Source organism: Ambystoma mexicanum, chromosome 11 (assembly GCF_040938575.1).
Source record: "Ambystoma mexicanum isolate Mex_15411 chromosome 11, UKY_AmexF1_1, whole genome shotgun sequence".
In the NCBI taxonomy this organism is placed as follows: Eukaryota; Metazoa; Chordata; class Amphibia; order Caudata; family Ambystomatidae; genus Ambystoma; species Ambystoma mexicanum.
Window position 1 is genome coordinate 824,898,292 of NC_090934.1, and position 21,361 is coordinate 824,919,652.

At 45.7% G+C, this 21,361-nt stretch overlaps 7 non-coding genes across 7 annotated transcripts; all 7 read right to left on the reverse strand.

The window, feature by feature from the left end:
- Positions 1 to 1,926: 1,926 nt before the first annotated feature.
- On the reverse strand, positions 1,927 to 2,000 carry TRNAN-GUU (transfer RNA asparagine (anticodon GUU)). The gene has a single exon. It is a non-coding gene; the product is annotated as a tRNA-Asn (tRNA).
- A 2,175-nt stretch (positions 2,001 to 4,175) lies between these two features.
- On the reverse strand, positions 4,176 to 4,249 carry TRNAN-GUU (transfer RNA asparagine (anticodon GUU)). Its single transcript has one exon. It is a non-coding gene; the product is annotated as a tRNA-Asn (tRNA).
- Positions 4,250 to 5,410: 1,161 nt separating this feature from the next.
- Positions 5,411 to 5,482, reverse strand: TRNAW-CCA (transfer RNA tryptophan (anticodon CCA)). The gene has a single exon. It is a non-coding gene; the product is annotated as a tRNA-Trp (tRNA).
- Positions 5,483 to 17,674: 12,192 nt separating this feature from the next.
- On the reverse strand, positions 17,675 to 17,746 carry TRNAW-CCA (transfer RNA tryptophan (anticodon CCA)). Its single transcript has one exon. It is a non-coding gene; the product is annotated as a tRNA-Trp (tRNA).
- A 313-nt stretch (positions 17,747 to 18,059) lies between these two features.
- Positions 18,060 to 18,133, reverse strand: TRNAN-GUU (transfer RNA asparagine (anticodon GUU)). The gene has a single exon. It is a non-coding gene; the product is annotated as a tRNA-Asn (tRNA).
- A 1,790-nt stretch (positions 18,134 to 19,923) lies between these two features.
- TRNAW-CCA (transfer RNA tryptophan (anticodon CCA)) lies at positions 19,924 to 19,995 on the reverse strand. Its single transcript has one exon. It is a non-coding gene; the product is annotated as a tRNA-Trp (tRNA).
- A 313-nt stretch (positions 19,996 to 20,308) lies between these two features.
- TRNAN-GUU (transfer RNA asparagine (anticodon GUU)) lies at positions 20,309 to 20,382 on the reverse strand. Its single transcript has one exon. It is a non-coding gene; the product is annotated as a tRNA-Asn (tRNA).
- Positions 20,383 to 21,361: the final 979 nt, after the last annotated feature.

Sequence of the window (21,361 nt, forward strand, 5' to 3'; positions counted from 1 at the left end):
AAAAGGGGACAGTAGGCTGAACCCAGAGAACACGGGAGAAATGACTCAGGTTTACTGAGTGGAACACTCTGTGTCTTTGTGCCAAAAACAGCAGCGTCTTTTCGGTTAACAGCCGAACGCGCTAACCAATTGTGCCACAGAGACTCACTGGCATGTGTGTTCTGCCTTTGGCCTGATTGCATTGCTATTTGTTTCTGATTGGCAGAAAACCTGAACTTTTTTCTGAAAAAGGCATGCCTCTCTTAGCACTGCAGTGCATTAGACTGCTCCCTTGCTTCCCTGAGTCCCCAAATACACAACCACCTTGGGCACAATAAAAGACACATTCCAGCAGATTTAGCAAGAGTGCATCAAGGTTTCTATATGTAGGTACCTTGCTGAGAAGCAAGACCTGCAGTTGCATTCTTCTGTTAAAAGAGGGCAGCAGAGTGCACCAAGAGAACTTGGGGGAAGTAGCTTATGTTAACTACTTGCCATGATCTTTATAGATCCCTCTGTTTGACTGGGTGAATTCTAATTTCTGGGGTAGAGTAAGCAATTTTTGGATCTAGAGGCTGTGCGCAACAGGAATGCTATATACTGCACTGTACTGCTACTGAAAAGTTACCAATTTTACAGGATGTTCAGGTAAGCTTTGTTTCAGAAAACAACTTGCTAGAGGCCCTAGGACAGATTACTGGGACAAAGGAAGAGGGTTTGGGGATTAGCACATCTCCTATGAAAGGTACAGTCACGCCCGAGACAACTCTGAGTGCCTCCTCAAATTCTAAGAAATGCGATCTGGGGTCCTACGCCTTTTATTGCCAGTGGATCTTTGTGTTTCAGACAAATGTGCACGCCTCCCAGAGCCCCATGCAATGCACTTAGGGAAATGGGGGAAGGTGATGTGAAGCCCTCTCGCTGACAATGTCTCTCTTGTCTATAATGTATCTATGAGAGAGAGAGAAATAGGCAATGCGAGAGTGAAAAAGTAAAATGGAAATGTGTCTACTGAGACCAGTATAAGGGGAAATCCTCACAATCCAGGACCGACAGTTGATTGGGAGGGCGCTTACAGGTTTCCGACACCAGACCGGTACCTGAACTCACAAACCCAAACTGCAAAGTGATGGGCATTGCCACTAGACTGCCGACCCCCTTTCGGGCCTCAGCATATATCCTTTAGTCACACCTAGAGTTCCCAGGACAGTGCAGCATTCAGCGATTACACGAAAATATTGACAGCGCTAGGAGGCCATGCAAATGGCAGAGGTATGCTTTACAAAGCCCACGTAGCGTGCACAAAACAGGACATCAGTCAGGCCCACTTGAAGAGATGGTAAAGAGGAAATACTTCTGCTGCATCCAGTAAAACATAGAGATTGGCCTGCTTTAAAGGTTGACCATGTCCTTCATGGGTGTCTGTCAATATGATACTTCCCTGCTGCAAAGCTTACATTCGAAACGCCAGAACAACTAGGCCCAGAGCACAAAGATGCAGTCAGGTTGAAATAACGAGATACTGAAGAGCAATTTTGTATTTCAGAGTGGGAAAAGCAAATATGACCCCGACGTGATTTGAACACGCAACCTTCTGATCTGGAGTCAGACGCCTACCATTGCGCCACGAGGTCCTTGTGGCAGTCCACCTGCTGTGTCTGATGACAGAATAAAGGTAGGAGACGTACATGCACCTGCAGAGCCTCATTGCTTCTTTAAGTAGACTGGCTAGGATAGCTTCCTTCTGTGCATCAGTACATGCTGCAGCCAAACCCTTCCCATGAAGTCTTGATGTTTATGAATTGAATGGCAAGTTTTGAAAAACTAAAGCAAGCGAGAAGAATTGCTTGCAGTTTATTGGATTTTTTGGACGTCAGCAGACGAGACCTGCGAGAGGTAAACAGAAGTTCATAGTTGGTCATGCTGAATTTTTGAGCCAAAATGCATCGTCCCTGGGTGGGCTTGAACCACCAACCTTTCGGTTAACAGCCGAACGCGCTAACCGATTGCGCCACAGAGACTCATGCAGTGCTTACACTGGGGCCTGATTGGTGTGCTGTTTGCTTATGCTTCCCAGGCAACCTGAAAATATTTCTAAAATAGCTCTATTTCCCACAGCAAATCAGGGTATCAAGCACTTCCCTACCTCCCCTAATCCACAAACACAGGGGATTTAGTAGAGGACAGAGCCCATCAACAGTGCACCAAATGTCCTCTGTGTAGGCATAACTTGCTATGAGGAGAAAGCCACAGTTGCGCACTTGTGTTAAAAGGGGACAGTAGGCTGAACCCAGAGAACACGGGAGAAATGACTCAGGTTTACTGAGTGGAACACTCTGTGTCTTTGTGCCAAAAACAGCAGCGTCTTTTCGGTTAACAGCCGAACGCGCTAACCAATTGTGCCACAGAGACTCACTGGCATGTGTGTTCTGCCTTTGGCCTGATTGCATTGCTATTTTTTTCTGATTGGCAGAAAACCTGAACTTTTTTCTGAAAAAGGCATGCCTCTCTTAGCACTGCAGTGCATTAGACTGCTCCCTTGCTTCCCTGAGTCCCCAAATACACAACCACCTTGGGCACAATAGAAGACACATTCCAGCAGATTTAGCAAGAGTGCACCAAGGTTTCTATATGTAGGTACCTTGCTGAGAAGCAAGACCTGCAGTTGCATTCTTCTGTTAAAAGAGGGCAGCAGAGTGCACCAAGAGAACTTGGGGGAAGTAGCTTATGTTAACTACTTGCCATGATCTTTATAGAACCCTCTATTTGACTGGGTGAATTCTAATTTCTGGGGTAGAGTAAGCAATTTTTGGATCTAGATGCTGTGCGCAACAGGAATGCTTTATACTGCACTGTACTGCTACTGAAAAGTTACCAATTTTACAGGATGTTCAGGTAAGCTTTGTTTCAGAAAACAACTTGCTAGAGGCCCTAGGACAGATTACTGGGACAAAGGAAGAGGGTTTGGGGATTAGCACATCTCCTATGAAAGGTACAGTCACGCCCGAGACAACTCTGAGTGCCTCCTCAAATTCTAAGAAATGCGAACTGGGGTCCTACGCTTTTTATTGCCAGTGGATCTTTGTGTTTCAGACAAATGTGCACGCCTCCCAGAGCCCCTTGCAATGCACTTAGGGAAATGGGGGAAGGTGCTGTGCAACCCTCTCGCTGACAATGTCTCTCTTGTCTATAATGTATCTATGAGAGAGAGAGAAATAGGCAATGTGAGAGTGAAAAAGTAAAATGGAAATGTGTCTACTGAGACCAGTATAAGGGGAAATCCTCACAATCCAGGACCGACAGTTGATTGGGAGGGCGCTTACAGGTTTCCGACACCAGACCGGTACCTGAACTCACAAACCCAAACTGCAAAGTGATGGGCATTGCCACTAGACTGCCGACCCCCTTTCGGGGCCCCAGCATATATCCTTTAGTCACACCTAGAGTTCCCAGGACAGTGCAGCATTCAGCGATTACACGAAAATATTGACAGCGCTAGGAGGCCATGCAAATGGCAGAGGTATGCTTTACAAAGCCCACGTAGCGTGCACAAAACAGCACATCAGTCAGGCCCACTTGAAGAGATGGTAAGGAGGAAATACTTCTGCTGCATCCAGTAAAACATAGAGATTGTCCTGCTTTAAAGGTTGACCATGTCCTTCATGGGTGTCTGTCAATATGATACTTCCCTGCTGCAAAGCTTACATTCGAAACGCCAGAACAACTAGGCCCAGAGCACAAAGATGCAGTCAGGTTGAAATAACGAGATACTGAAGAGCAATTTTGTATTTCAGAGTGGGAAAAGCAAATATGCCCCCGACGTGATTTGAACACGAAACCTTCTGATCTGGAGTCAGACGCGATACCATTGCGCCACGAGGTCCTTGCGGCAGTTCACCTGGTGTGTCTGATGACAGAATAAAGGTAGGAGACGTACACGCACCTGCAGAGCCTCATTGCTTCTTTAAGTAGACTGGCTAGGATAGCTTCCTTCTGTGCATCAGTACACGCTGCAGCCAAACCCTTCCCATGAAGTCTTGATGTTTATGAATTGAATGGCAAGTTTTGAAAAACTAAAGCAAGCGAGAAGAATTGCTTGCAGTTTATTGGATTTTTTGGACGTCAGCAGACGAGACCTGCGAGAGGTAAACAGAAGTCCATAGTTGGTCACGCTGAATTTTTGAGCCAAAATGCACCGTCCCTGGGTGGGCTTGAACCACCAACCTTTCGGTTAACAGCCGAACGCGCTAACCGATTGCGCCACAGAGACTCATGCAGTTCTTACACAGGGGCCTGATTGGTGTGCTGTTTGCTTATGCTTCCCAGGCAACCTGAAAATATTTCTAAAATAGCTCTATTTCTATATGCTCTTTATAGATCCCTCTGTTTGACTGGGTGAATTCTAATTTCTGGGGTAGATTAAGCAATTTTTGGATCTAGATGCTGTGCGCAACAGGAATGCTATATACTGCACTGTACTGCTACTGAAAAGTTACCAATTTTACAGGATGTTCAGGTAAGCTTTGTTTCAGAAAACAACTTGCTAGAGGCACTAAGACAAATTACTGGGACAAAGGAAGAGGGTTTGGGGATTAGCACATCTCCTATGAAAGGTACAGTCACGCCCGAGACAACTCTGAGTGTCACCTCAAATTCTAAGAAATGCAAACTAGGGACCTACGCTTTTTATTGCCAGTGGATCTTTGTGTTTCAGACAAATGTGCACGCCTCCCAGAGCCCCTTGCAATGCACTTAGGGAAATGGGGGAAGGTGCTGTGAAGCCCTCTCGCTGACAATGTCTCTCTTGTCTATAATGTATCTATGAGAGAGAGAGAAATAGGCAATGCGAGAGTGAAAAAGTAAAATGGAAATGTGTCTACTGAGACCAGTATAAGGGGAAATCCTCACAATCCAGGACCGACAGTTGATTGGGAGGGCGCTTACAGGTTTCCGACACCAGACCGGTACCTGAACTCACAAACCCAAACTGCAAAGTGATGCCCATTGCCACTAGACTGCCGACCCCCTTTCGGGGCCCCAGCATATATCCTTTAGTCGAACCTAGAGTTCCCAGGACAGTGCAGCATTCAGCGATTACACGAAAATATTGACAGCGCTAGGAGGCCATGCAAATGGCAGAGGTATGCTTTACAAAGCCCACGTAGCATGCACAAAACAGCACATCAGTCAGGCCCACTTGAAGAGATGGTAAAGAGGAAATACTTCTGCTGCATCCAGTAAAACATAGAGATTGGCCTGCTTTAAAGGTTGACCATGTCCTTCATGGGTGTCTGTCAATATGATACTTCCCTGCTGCAAAGCTTACATTCGAAACGCCAGAACAACTAGGCCCAGAGCACAAAGATGCAGTCAGGTTGAAAAACGAGATACTGAAGAGCAATTTTGTATTTCAGAGTGGGAAAAGCAAATTTGACCCCGACGTGATTTGAACACGCAACCTTCTGACCTGGAGTCAGACGTGCTACCATTGCGCCACGAGGTCCTTGTGACAGTCCACCTGGTGTGTCTGATGACAGAATAAAGGTAGGAGACGTACATGGACCTGCAGAGCCTCATTGCTTCTTTAAGTAGACTGGCTAGGATAGCTTCCTTCTGTGCATCAGTACACGCTGCAGTCAAACCCTTCCCATGAAGTCTTGATGTTTATGAATTGAATGGCAAGTTTTGAAAAACTAAAGCAAGCGAGAAGAAATGCTTGCAGTATTTTGGTTTTTTTGGACGTCAGCAGACGAGACCTGCGAGAGGTAAACAGAAGTTCATAGTTGGTCATGCTGAATTTTTGAGCCAAAATGCATCGTCCCTGGGTGGGCTTGAACCACCAACCTTTCGGTTAACAGCTGAACGCGCTAACCGATTGCACCACAGAGACTCATGCAGTGCTTACACTGGGGCCTGATTGGTGTGCTGTTTGCTTATGCTTCCCAGGCAACCTGAAAATATTTCTAAAATAGCTCTATTTCCCACAGCAAATCAGGGTATCAAGCACTTCCCTACCTCCCCTAATCCACAAACACAGGGGATTTAGTAGAGGACAGAGCCCATCAACAGTGCACCAAATGTCCTCTGTATAGGCATAACTTGCTATGAGGAGAAAGCCACAGTTGCGCACTTGTGTTAAAAGGGGACAGTAGGCTGAACCCAGAGAACACGGGAGAAATGACTCAGGTTTACTGAGTGGAACACTCTGTGTGTTTGTGCCAAAAACAGCAGCGTCTTTTCGGTTAACAGCCGAACGCGCTAACCAATTGCGCCACAGAGACTCACTGGCATGTGTGTTCTGCCTTTGGCCTGATTGCATTGCTATTTTTTTCTGATTGGCAGAAAACCTGAACTTTTTTCTGAAAAAGGCATGCCTCTCTTAGCACTGCAGTGCATTAGACTGCTCCCTTGCTTCCCTGAGTCCCCAAATACACAACCACCTTGGGCACAATAGAAGACACATTCCAGCAGATTTAGCAAGAGTGCACCAAGGATTCTATATGTAGGTACCTTGCTGAGAAGCAAGACCTGCAGTTGCATTCTTCTGTTAAAAGAGGGCAGCAGAGTGCACCAAGAGAACTTGGGGGAAGTAGCTTATGTTAACTACTTGCCATGCTCTTTATAGATCCCTCTGTTTGACTGGGTGAATTCTAATTTCTGGGGTAGAGTAAGCAATTTTTGGATCTAGATGCTGTGCGCAACAGGAATGCTATATACTGCACTGTACTGCTACTGAAAAGTTACCAATTTTACAGGATGTTCAGGTAAGCTTTGTTTCAGAAAACAACTTGCTAGAGGCCGTAGGACAGATTACTGGGACAAAGGAAGAGGGTTTGGGGATTAGCACATCTCCTATGAAAGGTACAGTCACGCCCGAGACAACTCTGAGTGCCTCCTCAAATTCTAAGAAATGCGAACTGGGGTCCTACGCCTTTTATTGCCTGTGGATCTTTGTGTTTCAGACAAATGTGCACGCCTCCCAGAGCCCCATGCAATGCACTTAGGGAAATGGGGGAAGGTGATGTGCAACCCTCTCGCTGACAATGTCTCTCTTGTCTATAATGTATCTATGAGAGAGAGAGAAATAGGCAATGCGAGAGTGAAAAAGTAAAATGGAAATGTGTCTACTGAGACCAGTATAAGGGGAAATCCTCACAATCCAGGACCGACAGTTGATTGGGAGGGCGCTTACAGTTTTCTGACACCAGACCGGTACCTGAACTCACAAACCCAAACTGCAAAGTGATGGGCATTGCCACTAGACTGCCGACCCTCTTTCGGGCCTCAGCATATATCCTTTAGTCACACCTAGAGTTCCCAGGACAGTGCAGCATTCAGCAATTACACGAAAATATTGACAGCGCTAGGAGGCCATGCAAATGGCAGAGGTATGCTTTACAAAGCCCACGTAGCGTGCACAAAACAGGACATCAGTCAGGCCCACTTGAAGAGATGGTAAAGAGGAAATACTTCTGCTGCATCCAGTAAAACATAGAGATTGGCCTGCTTTAAAGGTTGACCATGTCCTTCTGTGGAAACAGAGAAATTGACATGAGGCCGGGAAGCCCAAATGGAAACACACCAACACAGGTTACAAAGGACCATATAAAGCGCTTTATTTCAAAGTTACAAAGTTACCAAGTTATCAAGGTCAATTGACATGCGAATAGCTATTCGTCTCTCTGACTCACACACGAACCTCCAACGATAAGGTTTCGCATCGAAAGTGGGAGAGACCGATCATCGGGATGCTTGGGTTTTTATACATTTAGTACTGCATTGGCCAGCCCTCTTACAAGTTAACCATTTCTGGAACCATGGCTAGGGTTCGTAGCCAGGTCGAACATGCAATCTCCATATATTAGATCTGTTCCGCTGATACAGTTACATATTTACACCTAGGTTAAACAGAGGACAGGGTCTTAGTTCATGACCCTAACAAGTAGCCTGCGGACATATTATTCATTCACGTGTGCGGAGGTCACCATGGCCGAAGTCTTACTCGCAATGTCATTCGGCCTCCATTTTGTGATTCGGGGTGACTTCCACACTGCAAGAATACCTAAAATGGCGGCTAGATCCAAGATGGCAGCTTACACAATACATTAAGGTCAAGACCTTGCCGCGGAACCTATGTTCACAATATTCTTTAGACAGCTTGGCGTAGGCCAACATACATTTAAACAATGCGATTGGGGTCACAATATTATATCGATTTCCACAGACCCTCCTTTTGGCCTATGCCAAGTGCTAAAACATAGTTTTCTAATACTTTTGAAAATACTTGAAGGCATTATCATCCATAGGTTCCGCATCATTGTCTGAAATATCAATAGCCATAAGGTCATTCGTAAGAACTTCTTGCAACATGAACTCTTTAGATGCTGTCTTCGGAGTGTATATCTTACGCCCTATTGCGCTCATTACCTGGGCACAACATTCCCCCATCATTCCGCATATACTTGGGAGGCATTGAAAACAACAGCAAAGAAATAACAGAGTCCCTAAAATACCTAAAATGACAGAAAGCACCTTCCACCCCCAAGATCGTAGAGAATCCCAAAACCAGGTACTAAGGCTCCAGTCTCCTACAGGGATATGGACTTCAGAACTAAGAATGTGTAAGTTCTGAATTGCTTTAAATATTGTTGGTGAAGAATCTGGTACGAAAACGCAACAAGCGGACCCCACTAATTTACATACTCCACCTCGTTCGGCTAAAATGACATCTAATGCCATTCGATTTTGCAGTGCTACCAATCTTATCGCCTTTTGCTCTAAGGTCATATTGTAAAGTATGTCCGTGGTCCGGTTGATCGTTTTCTCCAATACCCTCGCTAATCCCCTAATGTTTTCTGAATTTGCTATTTGTCCCCAAAAGGGGACTACTGATTTGGCTATATCCCCGAACACTTGTCCGGGGGTATCTCCCTCACTATCTCGTCGCGGGCGAGCCTGGGATACCTCTAAGGTACTGGCTATAAATACACCTGGTAACAATATCCCTAAATAACAAGTCCCCTGCCAATCCTTGGGCAACCAGGGAAAAGCTAAACTACCACAAACAAAATAAACGGGTCCCCCTACATACAAAGGCCTATTTTCCCCAGTCAAATTTACAATATGTATACAAGGCTCAAAATCTCCCATTGGCCTAGTGCCATTTCTTTGTACACAGAAAGGGACAGAATCAGGATTGTGATTTACAGAATAAGAAGGAGGCATGGCATCCTTATTGCCTATCGGAGCCATCTTGAAAGAAACTAGATTTTGGAAAGGAAAGGAAAGTTTATCAGACGGTCTAATAGAAGCGATATTAGGTCTACTCCTATTTGCGAAAAAGCGAGCATCCCAGGGGAGTCAATTCACGTCTCTCAAATTCATTCAAATTAGTGCCATCGAAGTTCCCTGAGATGCTATCATTCCATCGGCCAAAGAAGAGTGCTCTAAGAGAGGCATAGCAGGAAGTCGTTAGAGGTAAGGGATGTATATACCATCCCAGTCCCTTGTTCCCATGTTGTGGCAAATGCGTGCAAATCCAACAATTACTCTTATTAAAAATAGCATGCGTAGCGTTCATCACTATCATCAGAGTGTTATTATGATATTTCTGTCTATGCCGAGAGTCCCTAGGGGACAGAGTGTGAAGGTGTACAGAGGGAGTCAAAACAGTTGGTACAATTTCGGTCGGTAACAGAGGCTTCAAAGGATAAATCTCTTCAAAGTACCAAAGTCCCACGGCAGCAGTTGCAAAACTAACAGTAATCAAAACAAGAACACAACAGTACGTTTTCAGGGCCCAGGCACATTGTCCATTGTTCGAACTGGTCACCTCCTTATCTAATAGTTCAATACGAGGAGCAGCGGTGAAGGCGGCAGGCATCATGGTTGTCCCGATCGACGGCCCCAATGTTCGTTGCTGGCGGCACTTCGGCCGCGCGACTTCTTAGTCCTTCCCAACCCTAGCCAACAGAACCCTCCTTTTCTGTGTTCCAAAAAAGGGAAAGACATTAGTATTCCAATCACTCCTTTTTTTTCCAGATGCACGATACTCGTGCAGCGATTTTATTTTCGTGGTCGAAGGTTGTACCTGATGGTACCCAAGTTTTCCGAATCCAAAAGCAGAGTATCGTCGCTCCCTGAGGGGAGCGTCACGTCGGTGGCGACGGAAGTCGCAGAACTTGAAACCAGAGTTTCCGGAAGTGATTGATCAAGGGAGTGCGGAGACAAAATGGACGGCTCCCCGAGCTCCTCAGGCTCAGAGAACTTCTCCGACGCACTCACAACGCTGCTTGCTACTCCGAGATCAGAAAGTGTAGCATCAGCAAGGGGTTCTGTTTCTTCTGTAACTTGTGGCGTCGGGTGAGGGATCTTCTTGATGTGTGTTGCATGTATCCAGTTCTTCTTTCCTGCCACCCGCACTGCCGTCCTGGTGACCAATAAAACCTGGTAGGGTCCCCGCCAGCGAGGCGCGAGACAGGAAGACCTTTCGTAGGCCTTTACCAGGATCCAGCTGCCGGGCAATATATCGTGCCCTGGGCCCGTAAACCGTACAGGTAAGGCGGCCTTCACCTGGTGGTAGATGAAATACAGGTTTTTAGTCAATTGATTACAATAATCTACAAGCAATACATTCTCCACATCCCTCAGGGCTTTAGGTTTAGGGAGGCCCCAAATATTAGCAGGCCTTCCCATTACTACCTCAAATGGAGAAAGCCCAGTTCTAGTCTGGGGTGTGGTGCGCATAGCTAACAATACAATAGGTAAAGCATCTGGCCATTTTAATTTAGTCTCAGCACATGTTTTTGCAAGTTTGTTTTTCAAAATACCGTTGTGTCTTTCTACCAACCCCGCACTTTGAGGGTGCCTAGCTGAATGAAAACGTTTCTCAATCCCTAAGGCAACACATATTTGCAATATTACAGCTGCGATGAAATGTGGGCCGTTATCCGACCAGATTATCCTCGGGAGCCCAAATCGAGGAAAATATTCTTTCACCAAGATCTTTGCGGTGGTCATGGCGGTAGCATCTTTGGCAGGGAAAGCCTCGACCCACTTGCTAAAAGCACAAATGATAACAAGAACATATTTCAAGTTATTACAACGTTCCATTTCAATGAAATCAAGGTGAATGGTTTCAAAGGGGACAGAGGGGGGCCCGAAACTTCCCCTTGGAGTCACTGTCCCTTTACCCACATTGTGCTGCAGGCAAATCATACAATTCTGAACATATTTTTTTTCAGTTTCCAAAATTTTGTCATTCACCCAAACCTGCTGTAATATCTTTGCAATTTGCTGGGCACACACATGTGTTGGACCATGTGCCATTGTGACCATTGCTAATACATAAGAATCAGGAAGCAACCATTTCCCGTCAGATGCGTCCACCCAACACCCTTCGTCATCCAATTTCCCCATGCCTTCAGCCCATTTCCTAGATTCATCAACAGAGGCATCAGTCTGAATATCTCGCACAGACCCAATGCCTTCATCTATTATACAACCATCTCTCACTTCCCTTGAGGTATACATGTCTGTGCTAAGGTCTGTAGCTGTTTGTCTAGCTATCGAGTCTGCAAAAGCATTTCCTTTGCCCACATCATCTATGACCTTACGATGAGCTGCACATTTCATAATCGCTAGTTGTTTAGGGAGTGAGAGTGCTGAAAGTAACTGTACTATTAAGGGACCATGCTGAATCTTGGTCCCATGTGAGGTCAGAAACCCTCTTTCCGACCACAATTTTCCGAAGTTGTGAGCCACCCCAAAGGCGTACTGACTATCCGTATAAATATTAACTCTATGCCCTTGGGAGAGCTCACAAGCACGAGTCAACGCTATAATCTCTGCGGCCTGCGCAGAGTTATGCGGAATCCTTTTAGTTTCTACGATCTTGTTTAAAGTAGTAACTGCATAAGCAGCTGTAGATGTGCCATTCGGAAGTTTAAAGCAGGAGCCATCACAAAACAGCTCCCCTTCCGCATTCTCCAAAGGAGTATCTGAGAGGTCTATTCTGCCCTTTGTTTCTTGTTCGGTGGCGTACAGGCAGTCATGTGATCCATCATCGCCGCAAGCAGAAGTTTGCGGGAGAGGCAAAAGTTCAGCCGGATTGAGAACACAACACCTTTTAATTTGGATATGAGGAGCAAATAGAACTAATTCATACCTGGTCAACCGGGCAGAAGTAAGGTGTTGTGTTTGAGTTTTATTCAATAGAATATCAACAGAGTGAGGTACCATCAGAATCAAATCGTGGCCTAGGACCATCCCCTCACTCTGTTTTACAGACGCAGCAGCAGCAGCAACAGCGCGCAGACATCGCGGCAAAGCGCATGCGACAGGATCAAGGGCAGAGGAATAATAGCCGCACGGCCTATTCTTCCCTCCATGTTCCTGCGTTAACACAGACAAAGCACATCCATTACATTCATGCACAAACAACACAAAGGCCTTATCGTAATTTGGTGTACCCAGAACCGGTGCTGAACACAGCGCGGCTTTGAGAAGCTCAAATGATCGTTGATGTTCCGATTCCCATGGCAGTGGCAAAGAAATGCCCTTCCTCGTCAAAGCCAACATCGGTTTTACCACTAGGGCAAAGTTCGGGATCCACAGTCTACAGTAGGACGCCATCCCTATCAGGGCTCTGACTTCCTTCTGTGTTTTTGGGACAGACATGCCAGAAATGTGTTTTATTCGTTCAGGTGTCAATCTTCTCCCCTCCTTTGACAGGAGGTAGCCTAAATAGGCAACCTCCTGGCAACAATATTGAAATTTCTTAAGTGAAGCTTTGTGTCCATGTTCAGCTAAATGAACAAGCAACAATATAGTGCCTTCTTTACAAGCTTTCTCAGAGTCTGCAGCTAAGAGCAAATCGTCTACATATTGAAGCAGCGTGCAAGTAGGTGGCAATTCAAGGGTGTCGAGCTGCTCTTTTAAGGCTCTACTATAGATACTAGGACTTTCAGTATACCCTTGAGGTGCCCTTGTGAATGTAAATGAGCGTCCCCCCAAGGTGAACGCAAACAAATACCTGCTCTCCTTGTGTATCGGAATACTAAAGAAGGCGTTTTTCAAATCTACGACACTGAAGTGCGTAGCCGTAGCAGGGATCATTGTTAAGATTGTAGTTACATCCGGCACGATTGGAAATTGTGGGGCCACTACCCGGTTAATAGCACGAAGATCTATTATAAACCGGTACGGAATTGCATTGTCGCCTTTCTTATATACCGGTAAGATCGGACTATTACATAAGCTACCTGTAATCTCTTCGATCACTCCACGATGTACAAAATCGGAGACAATGCATTTCAAAGCGCGCTCGCCCTCAACTGAAATTTTATATTGCGGAATGCGCGGCAGTTTAACCCCATGTTTCAATACTATCTTAACAGGGTCAATGTGCAATATCCCGACATCATTGTCGTCTATTGCCCACAAATATTCTGGGACAATGCCAAATTCGGGAGGTAGAGGTCGGGTCAAGTATTGGGAGTTAAAAGGTTGCTGTGGTGAAACTGTTAATCTTATTCCGTCAGGGGAACAATGAATCACTGCGTTCAATTTCTTCAACAAATTTAACCCCAGCAAATTTTCTCCACAGTTTGAAGTAAGAAGAAAAGGGCACTGGTCTGTAAAAGGGCCCAAAGAAATGGGTACCGGTGCAGAGACCGGACAAACAGTTGGTATACCAGAGAACCCTATAGAAACATTTGTTTGCCCTGACAGGGGAATGTTTGGAACCCGAGAATGGTCAATGGAGCACTTCTGCGCTCCAGTGTCGATCAAGAACTGATGTTTCCTATTCCCCACCAATAATTCAACATAGGGGCCCTTCTGAATAACGGGAATAGGTAAAGGTTCCAAACGCTGCTTCGGGCAATCCTAGTAAGGCAGAACTTCATCAAAGGGAAGTTCCTCAGAAAGATAGACGGCGGAAGGGTGATCAAATATATTTCTTGAGTCCATACTCGAAGTCTGATTTTCCTGTGAAAAAGGTTGCTGGGGATCTCGTAGAAGCTGACCCCTATCAGGACCCCCTGCTCCAGGGCGGCCCCGTGGTCGCCTACCCATACCTCCGAATGTGCCTCCTGACCTCTGACGGAGGGCAGGGCACTGTGCTCGCCAGTGACCTTCCTGGCGGCAATAAGCACACTGATTAATATTTATAGAATTTAGAGGAGTATTTCCTCTTGGAATGTACTGACCTCTAGTTTGTGTCGTACCTCCTCTGGGGTGCCTGACAATTTGCTGCAACAATACCTTAGTCTTTAGGTCACCCCTTCTTTTTTCTATTTTCTCTTTTTCGTTATTAACCCTATTCTCATAATACTGAGCCATATGCAAAACCTCTGACTGAGATTTTGCCTGCCAAGCGCTCTCTGAGGACATAATTTGTGACTGGATGTCGGGCAACAATCCACGCACAAATTTGTCCACAAACAACCTCTTCCCCGACTCTGTACCCAAATCCTGTCCACTGAAGTCGGAGAACACTTGTTCAAACCTATTAAAGAATTCAGTGGTACCTTCAGTTTTTCCTTGGACACAGGCCGTAAGCTTGTCCCAAATAATCCTTTTTTCTGGAATTATAGTTTTCAATTTGGCAACTATTCTATCAGGTAAAGTGAGTATTACCTGCGGTGGTTTCTCACCAGCTGGTCGTTCCCCATCTATTCTAGTTAGATTTACCCATGTATCCCCTAACCCCGGCACATCATCTACTGTCCGTACCTGCTTCCATACATCAACAGGTAAAAGCACTGGAAACAATAAATCCATGTCACTTAAGGTGAACACGGAAGACTGCAAAACGGATTCTATTTCTTTATAAAACCCTGTCGGGTTCTTCCTAATATCAGGGACTGATTGTCTGATCGTGTTCACTTCCTGTCGAGAGAACGGGACGTGAACAAACTGTGATACGTAGTGTGCTGGGATATCCACCGCGGGAGCACCAGTCGCCGCGTCGGCGGGGATTTCTACTTTTGGGACAAGGGTCGGAGGGACCTCTCTCATAGGCAACTGAGATATAGGGACCTCCGACCGCTTACTGAGTAATAAGGCCAAATCAAGCGCTAAAGCAGCTGTGGAAGTGTCGGGCGAAAAAGCTCTTTTACAAATACCTAATAACTCTGTGGGGCAACCAACCTTCTTTCTTATACATTCTTCCTGCAAGTGCTGTACCATCACTTGAATTACCTTCCTTTGCATTTCTACCGTATATTGACTATATGTATCGTATACCTCATCCGGCGGTATTGATGGATCCGAGATCCATCGAACCGCATCTCTAGTACAAATCCGTACTTCCTCGGGTGCTGATCTTCGGCACGAAAGGAACCGTTTCTGCATATATATCCTATCGTCCTCATCATCCTCATTTTGTAATCTTTCAAAATCCTGTCTAAACTCAAACAATCTATCAACATGTCCATATACTTTCTGTTCGGTATCCCTTGAGAGTGCCAAAGCGTTCAGATCTCTCACCCCTTGTGGGAGATCCGAAGTCTGCAATCTACCCCACATTACACCTGAATGAATCCCCAGTCCTTCAATAAAAACGTTTTTCTCGGGAAAATCGTGCAAATTAGATAATGTTGAAAATACCTCAGTTTGATCACCTTTTTCCATGCAATGTTTAGCCCAAGCAAATAGTTCCTGTTTCCTGCCCGCAGGAACAGTACTACGAGTCACTATCCTCGACCCTGCACCAGGATCTGATTTAATAAACACAGGACTCCCCGAGATCGAAAGTGTAGGTGAACCTAACATGGGTGCAGGGGAAAGAGGTAAAGTAACAGACGAAATAGACGGAGGAGCGACAACTAAGGAACTAGGGGTAGTAGGCTGTGTAAGAGGAGTAGGAATAACGATAGGAGCAATAGCAGGAATGGGAAGAGCGCCCACAACAGGAGCATACGGAGGTGGCGCTGAAGAATCAGGCCTCCGTTCGTTTAATATTTTCTCAATAAACTCCTCGGAAACATGGAAATCTTTAGAAGGGTAAATTTTCTGGACTCCGAGCGAAAAAGCTCTGTCCATTTTCTGGGTTTCATCTAATCGTTTTTCCTTGTCATATAACAATGCCTTTTCGGCATTCGTTTTATGACGTCGTGCATGTTTATCCCTACTTTTAAGCTGCTGTAATGCTTCCTTTTTCCAATTTTGTAACACATCAAAGGCTGCTGGCCTAGCCTTCTTCTTAAGCAAAATCGACTCTAAGTATTCAATACGGGGGATCTCAAAACTACCATTGATTGGCCACTGAAATCCGGAGGCATTTCTGGTCTGTCTGTTCCAAATGTCATTAAATACAATACTACCAATGCCATACTTACAGTACATAGTACACGCCGGCGACCCCTCCTGTGGTGCCGGACGGCTAAATTCCAAAGATTGTCGATCGCTGCGGAATAGAGCCCTAAAACAGCTAGACAATTTCCCAGGCATTTCTCAAAGAATTGGTGTTACCTGGTCCAATAATTGTGTCTGCAGATACAATATGCCAAATTCAAATTGTCAGGGTTAAATTAAGAGCCGGGTCACGACTACACCTGACCAAACCTAAGGAGGACCGTACGGTTTTCAAAGGACTTCAACTAACAAATTTTACCTGCGTTCAGTGGTTTCGGCAAATCTGCCCGCCTCGGATTTGGACCCTCGTCAAGATGCCGTGTCAGACCGCACGACTATCGCCCAAGGATCGGATCGTGCAGCGCTGCCGAGGTATCGCATCTCGATCGGTCGGGCCCGCAGAATCACACCGTCCGATCCCGATTCGATAGTCTGCGTCAACCTTCAATGATCCGGCATCAATCTTGAGGGTCCCTATTCGGGCGCCAACTGTGGAAACAGAGAAATTGACATGAGGCCGGGAAGCCCAAATGGAAACACACCAACACAGGTTACAAAGGACCATATAAAGCGCTTTATTTCAAAGTTACAAAGTTATCAAGTTATCAAGGTCAATTGACATGCGAATAGCTATTCGGCTCTCTGACTCACACACGAACCTCCAACGATAAGGTTTCGCATCGAAAGTGGGAGAGACCGATCATCGGGATGCTTGGGTTTTTATACATTTAGTACTGCATTGGCCAGCCCTCTTACAAGTTAACCATTTCTGGAACCATGGCTAGGGTTCGTAGCCAGGTCGAACATGCAATCTCCATATATTAGATCGGTTCCGCTGATACAGTTACATATTTACACCTAGGTTAAACAGAGGACAGGGTCTTAGTTCATGACCCTAACAAGTAGCCTGCTGACATATTATTCATTCACGTGTGCGGAGGTCACCATGGCCGAAGTCTTACTCGCAATGTCATTCGGCCTCCATTTTGTGATTCGGGGTGACTTCCACACTGCAAGAATACCTAAAATGGCGGCTAGATCCAAGATGGCAGCTTACACAATACATTAAGGTCAAGACCTTGCCGCGGAACCTATGTTCACAATATTCTTTAGACAGCTTGGCGTAGGCCAACATACATTTAAACAATGCGATTGAGGTTACAATATTATATCGATTTCCACACTTCATGGGTGTCTGTCAATATGATACTTCCCTGCTGCAAAGCTTACATTCGAAACGCCAGAACAACTAGGCCCAGAGCACAAAGATGCAGTCAGGTTGAAATAACGAGATACTGAAGAGCAATTTTGTATTTCAGAGTGGGAAAAGCAAATATGACCCCGACGTGATTTGAACACGCAACCTTCTGATCTGGAGTCAGACGCGCTACCATTGCGCCACGAGGTCCTTGTGGCAGTCCACCTGGTGTGTCTGATGACAGAATAAAGGTAGGAGACGTACATGCACCTGCAGAGCCTCATTGCTTCTTTAAGTAGACTGGCTAGGATAGCTTCCTTCTGTGCATCAGTACACGCTGCAGCCAAACCCTTCCCATGAAGTCTTGATGTTTATGAATTGAATGGCAAGTTTTGAAAAACTAAAGCAAGCGAGAAGAATTGCTTGCAGTTTATTGGATTTTTTGGACGTCAGCAGACGAGACCTGCGAGAGGTAAACAGAAGTTCATAGTTGGTCATGCTGAATTTTTGAGCCAAAATGCATCGTCCCTGGGTGGGCTTGAACCACCAACCTTTCGGTTAACAGCCGAACGCGCTAACCGATTGCGCCACAGAGACTCATGCAGTGCCTACACTGGGGCCTGATTGGTGTGCTGTTTGCTTATGCTCCCCAGGCAACCTGAAAATATTTCTAAAATAGCTCTATTTCCCACAGCAAATCCGGGTATGAAGCACTTCCCTACCTCCCGTAATCCACAAACACAGGGGATTTAGTAGAGGACAGAGCCCATCAACAGTGCACCAAATGCCCTCTGTGTAGGCATAACTTGCTATGAGGAGAAAGCCACAGTTGCGCACTTGTGTTAAAAGGGGACAGTAGGCTGAACCCAGAGAACACGGGAGAAATGACTCAGGTTTACTGAGTGGAACACTCTGTGTCTTTGTGCCCAAAACAGCAGCGTCTTTTCGGTTAACAGCCGAACGCGCTAACCAATTGCGCCACAGAGACTCACTGGCATGTGTGTTCTGCCTTTGGCCTGATTGCATTGATATTTTTTTCTGATTGGCAGAAAACCTGAACTTTTTTCTGAAAAAGGCATGCCTCTCGTAGCACTGCAGTGCATTAGATTGCTCCCTTGCTTCCCTGAGTCCCCAAATACACAACCACCTTGGGCACAATAGAAGACACATTCCAGCAGATTTAGCAAGAGTGCACCAAGGTTTCTATATGTAGGTACCTTGCTGAGAAGAAAGACCTGCAGTTGCATTCTTCTGTTAAAAGAGGGCAGCAGAGTGCACCAAGAGAACTTGGGGGAAGTAGCTTATGTTAACTACTTGCCATGCTCTTTATAGATCCCTCTGTTTGACTGGGTGAATTCTAATTTCTGGGGTAGAGTAAGCAATTTTTGGATCTAGATGCTGTGCGCAACAGGAATGCTATATACTTCACTGTACTGCTACTGAAAAGTTACCAATTTTACAGGATGTTCAGGTAAGCTTTGTTTCAGAAAACAACTTGCTAGAGGCACTAAGACAGATTACTGGGACAAAGGAAGAGGGTTTGGGGATTAGCACATCTCCTATGAAAGGTACAGTCACGCCCGAGACAACTCTGAGTGTCACCTCAAATTCTAAGAAATGCAATCTAGGGACCTACGCTTTTTATTGCCAGTGGATCTTTGTGTTTCAGACAAATGTGCACGCCTCCCAGAGCCCCTTGCAATGCACTTAGGGAAATGGGGGAAGTTGCTGTGAAGCCCTCTCGCTGACAATGTCTTTCTTTTCTATAATGTATCTATGAGAGAGAGAGAAATAGGCAATGCGAGAGTGAAAAAGTAAAATGGAAATGTGTCTACTGAGACCAGTATAAGGGGAAATCCTCACAATCCAGGACCGACAGTTGATTGGGAGGGCGCTTACAGGTTTCCGACACCAGACCGGTACCTGAACTCACAAACCCAAACTGCAAAGTGATGGGCATTGCCACTAGACTGCCGACCCCCTTTCGGGGCCCCAGCATATATCCTTTAGTCACACCTAGAGTTCCCAGGACAGTGCAGCATTCAGCGATTACACGAAAATATTGACAGCGCTAGGAGGCCATGCAAATGGCAGAGGTATGCTTTACAAAGCCCACGTAGCGTGCACAAAACAGCACATCAGTCAGGCCCACTTGAAGAGATGGTAAAGAGGAAATACTTCTGCTGCATCCAGTAAAACATAGAGATTGGCCTGCTTTAAAGGTTGACCATGTCCTTCATGGGTGTCTGTCAATATGATACTTCCCTGCTGCAAAGCTTACATTCGAAACGCCAGAACAACTAGGCCCAGAGCACAAAGATGCAGTCAGGTTGAAATAACGAGATACTGAAGAGCAATTTTATATTTCAGAGTGGGAAAAGCAAATATGCCCCCGACGTGATTTGAACACGAAACCTTCTGATCTGGAGTCAGACGCGCTACCATTGCGCCACGAGGTCCTTGCGGCAGTTCACCTGGTGTGTCTGATGACAGAATAAAGGTAGGAGACGTACATGCACCTGCAGAGCCTCATTGCTTCTTTAAGTAGACTGGCTAGGATAGCTTCCTTCTGTGCATCAGTACACGCTGCAGCCAAACCCTTCCCATGAAGTCTTGATGTTTATGAATTGAATGGCAAGTTTTGAAAAACTAAAGCAAGCGAGAAGAATTGCTTACAGTTTATTGGATTTTTTGGACGTCAGCAGACGAGACCTGCGAGAGGTAAACAGAAGTCCATAGTTGGTCACGCTGAATTTTTCAGCCAAAATGCACCGTCCCTGGGTGGGCTTGAACCACCAACCTTTCGGTTAACAGCCGAACGCGCTAACCGATTGCGCCACAGAGACTCATGCAGTTCTTACACAGGGGCCTGATTGGTGTGCTGTTTGCTTATGCTTCCCAGGCAACCTGAAAATATTTCTAAAATAGCTCTATTTCCCACAGCAAATCAGGGTATCAAGCACTTCCCTACCTCCCCTAATCCACAAACACAGGGGATTTAGTAGAGGACAGAGCCCATCAACAGTGCACCAAATGTCCTCTGTATAGGCATAACTTGCTATGAGGAGAAAGCCACAGTTGCGCACTTGTGTTAAAAGGGGACAGTAGGCTGAACCCAGAGAACACGGGAGAAATGACTCAGGTTTACTGAGTGGAACACTCTGTGTGTTTGTGCCAAAAACAGCAGCGTCTTTTCGGTTAACAGCCGAACGCGCTAACCAATTGCGCCACAGAGACTCACTGGCATGTGTGTTCTGCCTTTGGCCTGATTGCATTGCTATTTTTTTCTGATTGGCAGAAAACCTGAACTTTTTTCTGAAAAAGGCATGCCTCTCTTAGCACTGCAGTGCATTAGACTGCTCCCTTGCTTCCCTGAGTCCCCAAATACACAACCACCTTGGGCACAATAGAAGACACATTCCAGCAGATTTAGCAAGAGTGCACCAAGGATTCTATATGTAGGTACCTTGCTGAGAAGCAAGACCTGCAGTTGCATTCTTCTGTTAAAAGAGGGCAGCAGAGTGCACCAAGAGAACTTGGGGGAAGTAGCTTATGTTAACTACTTGCCATGCTCTTTATAGATCCCTCTGTTTGACTGGGTGAATTCTAATTTCTGGGGTAGAGTAAGCAATTTTTGGATCTAGATGCTGTGCGCAACAGGAATGCTATATACTGCACTGTACTGCTACTGAAAAGTTACCAATTTTACAGGATGTTAAGGTAAGCTTTGTTTCAGAAAACAACTTGCTAGAGGCACTAAGACAGATTACTGGGACAAAGGAAGAGGGTTTGGGGATTAGCACATCTCCTATGAAAGGTACAGTC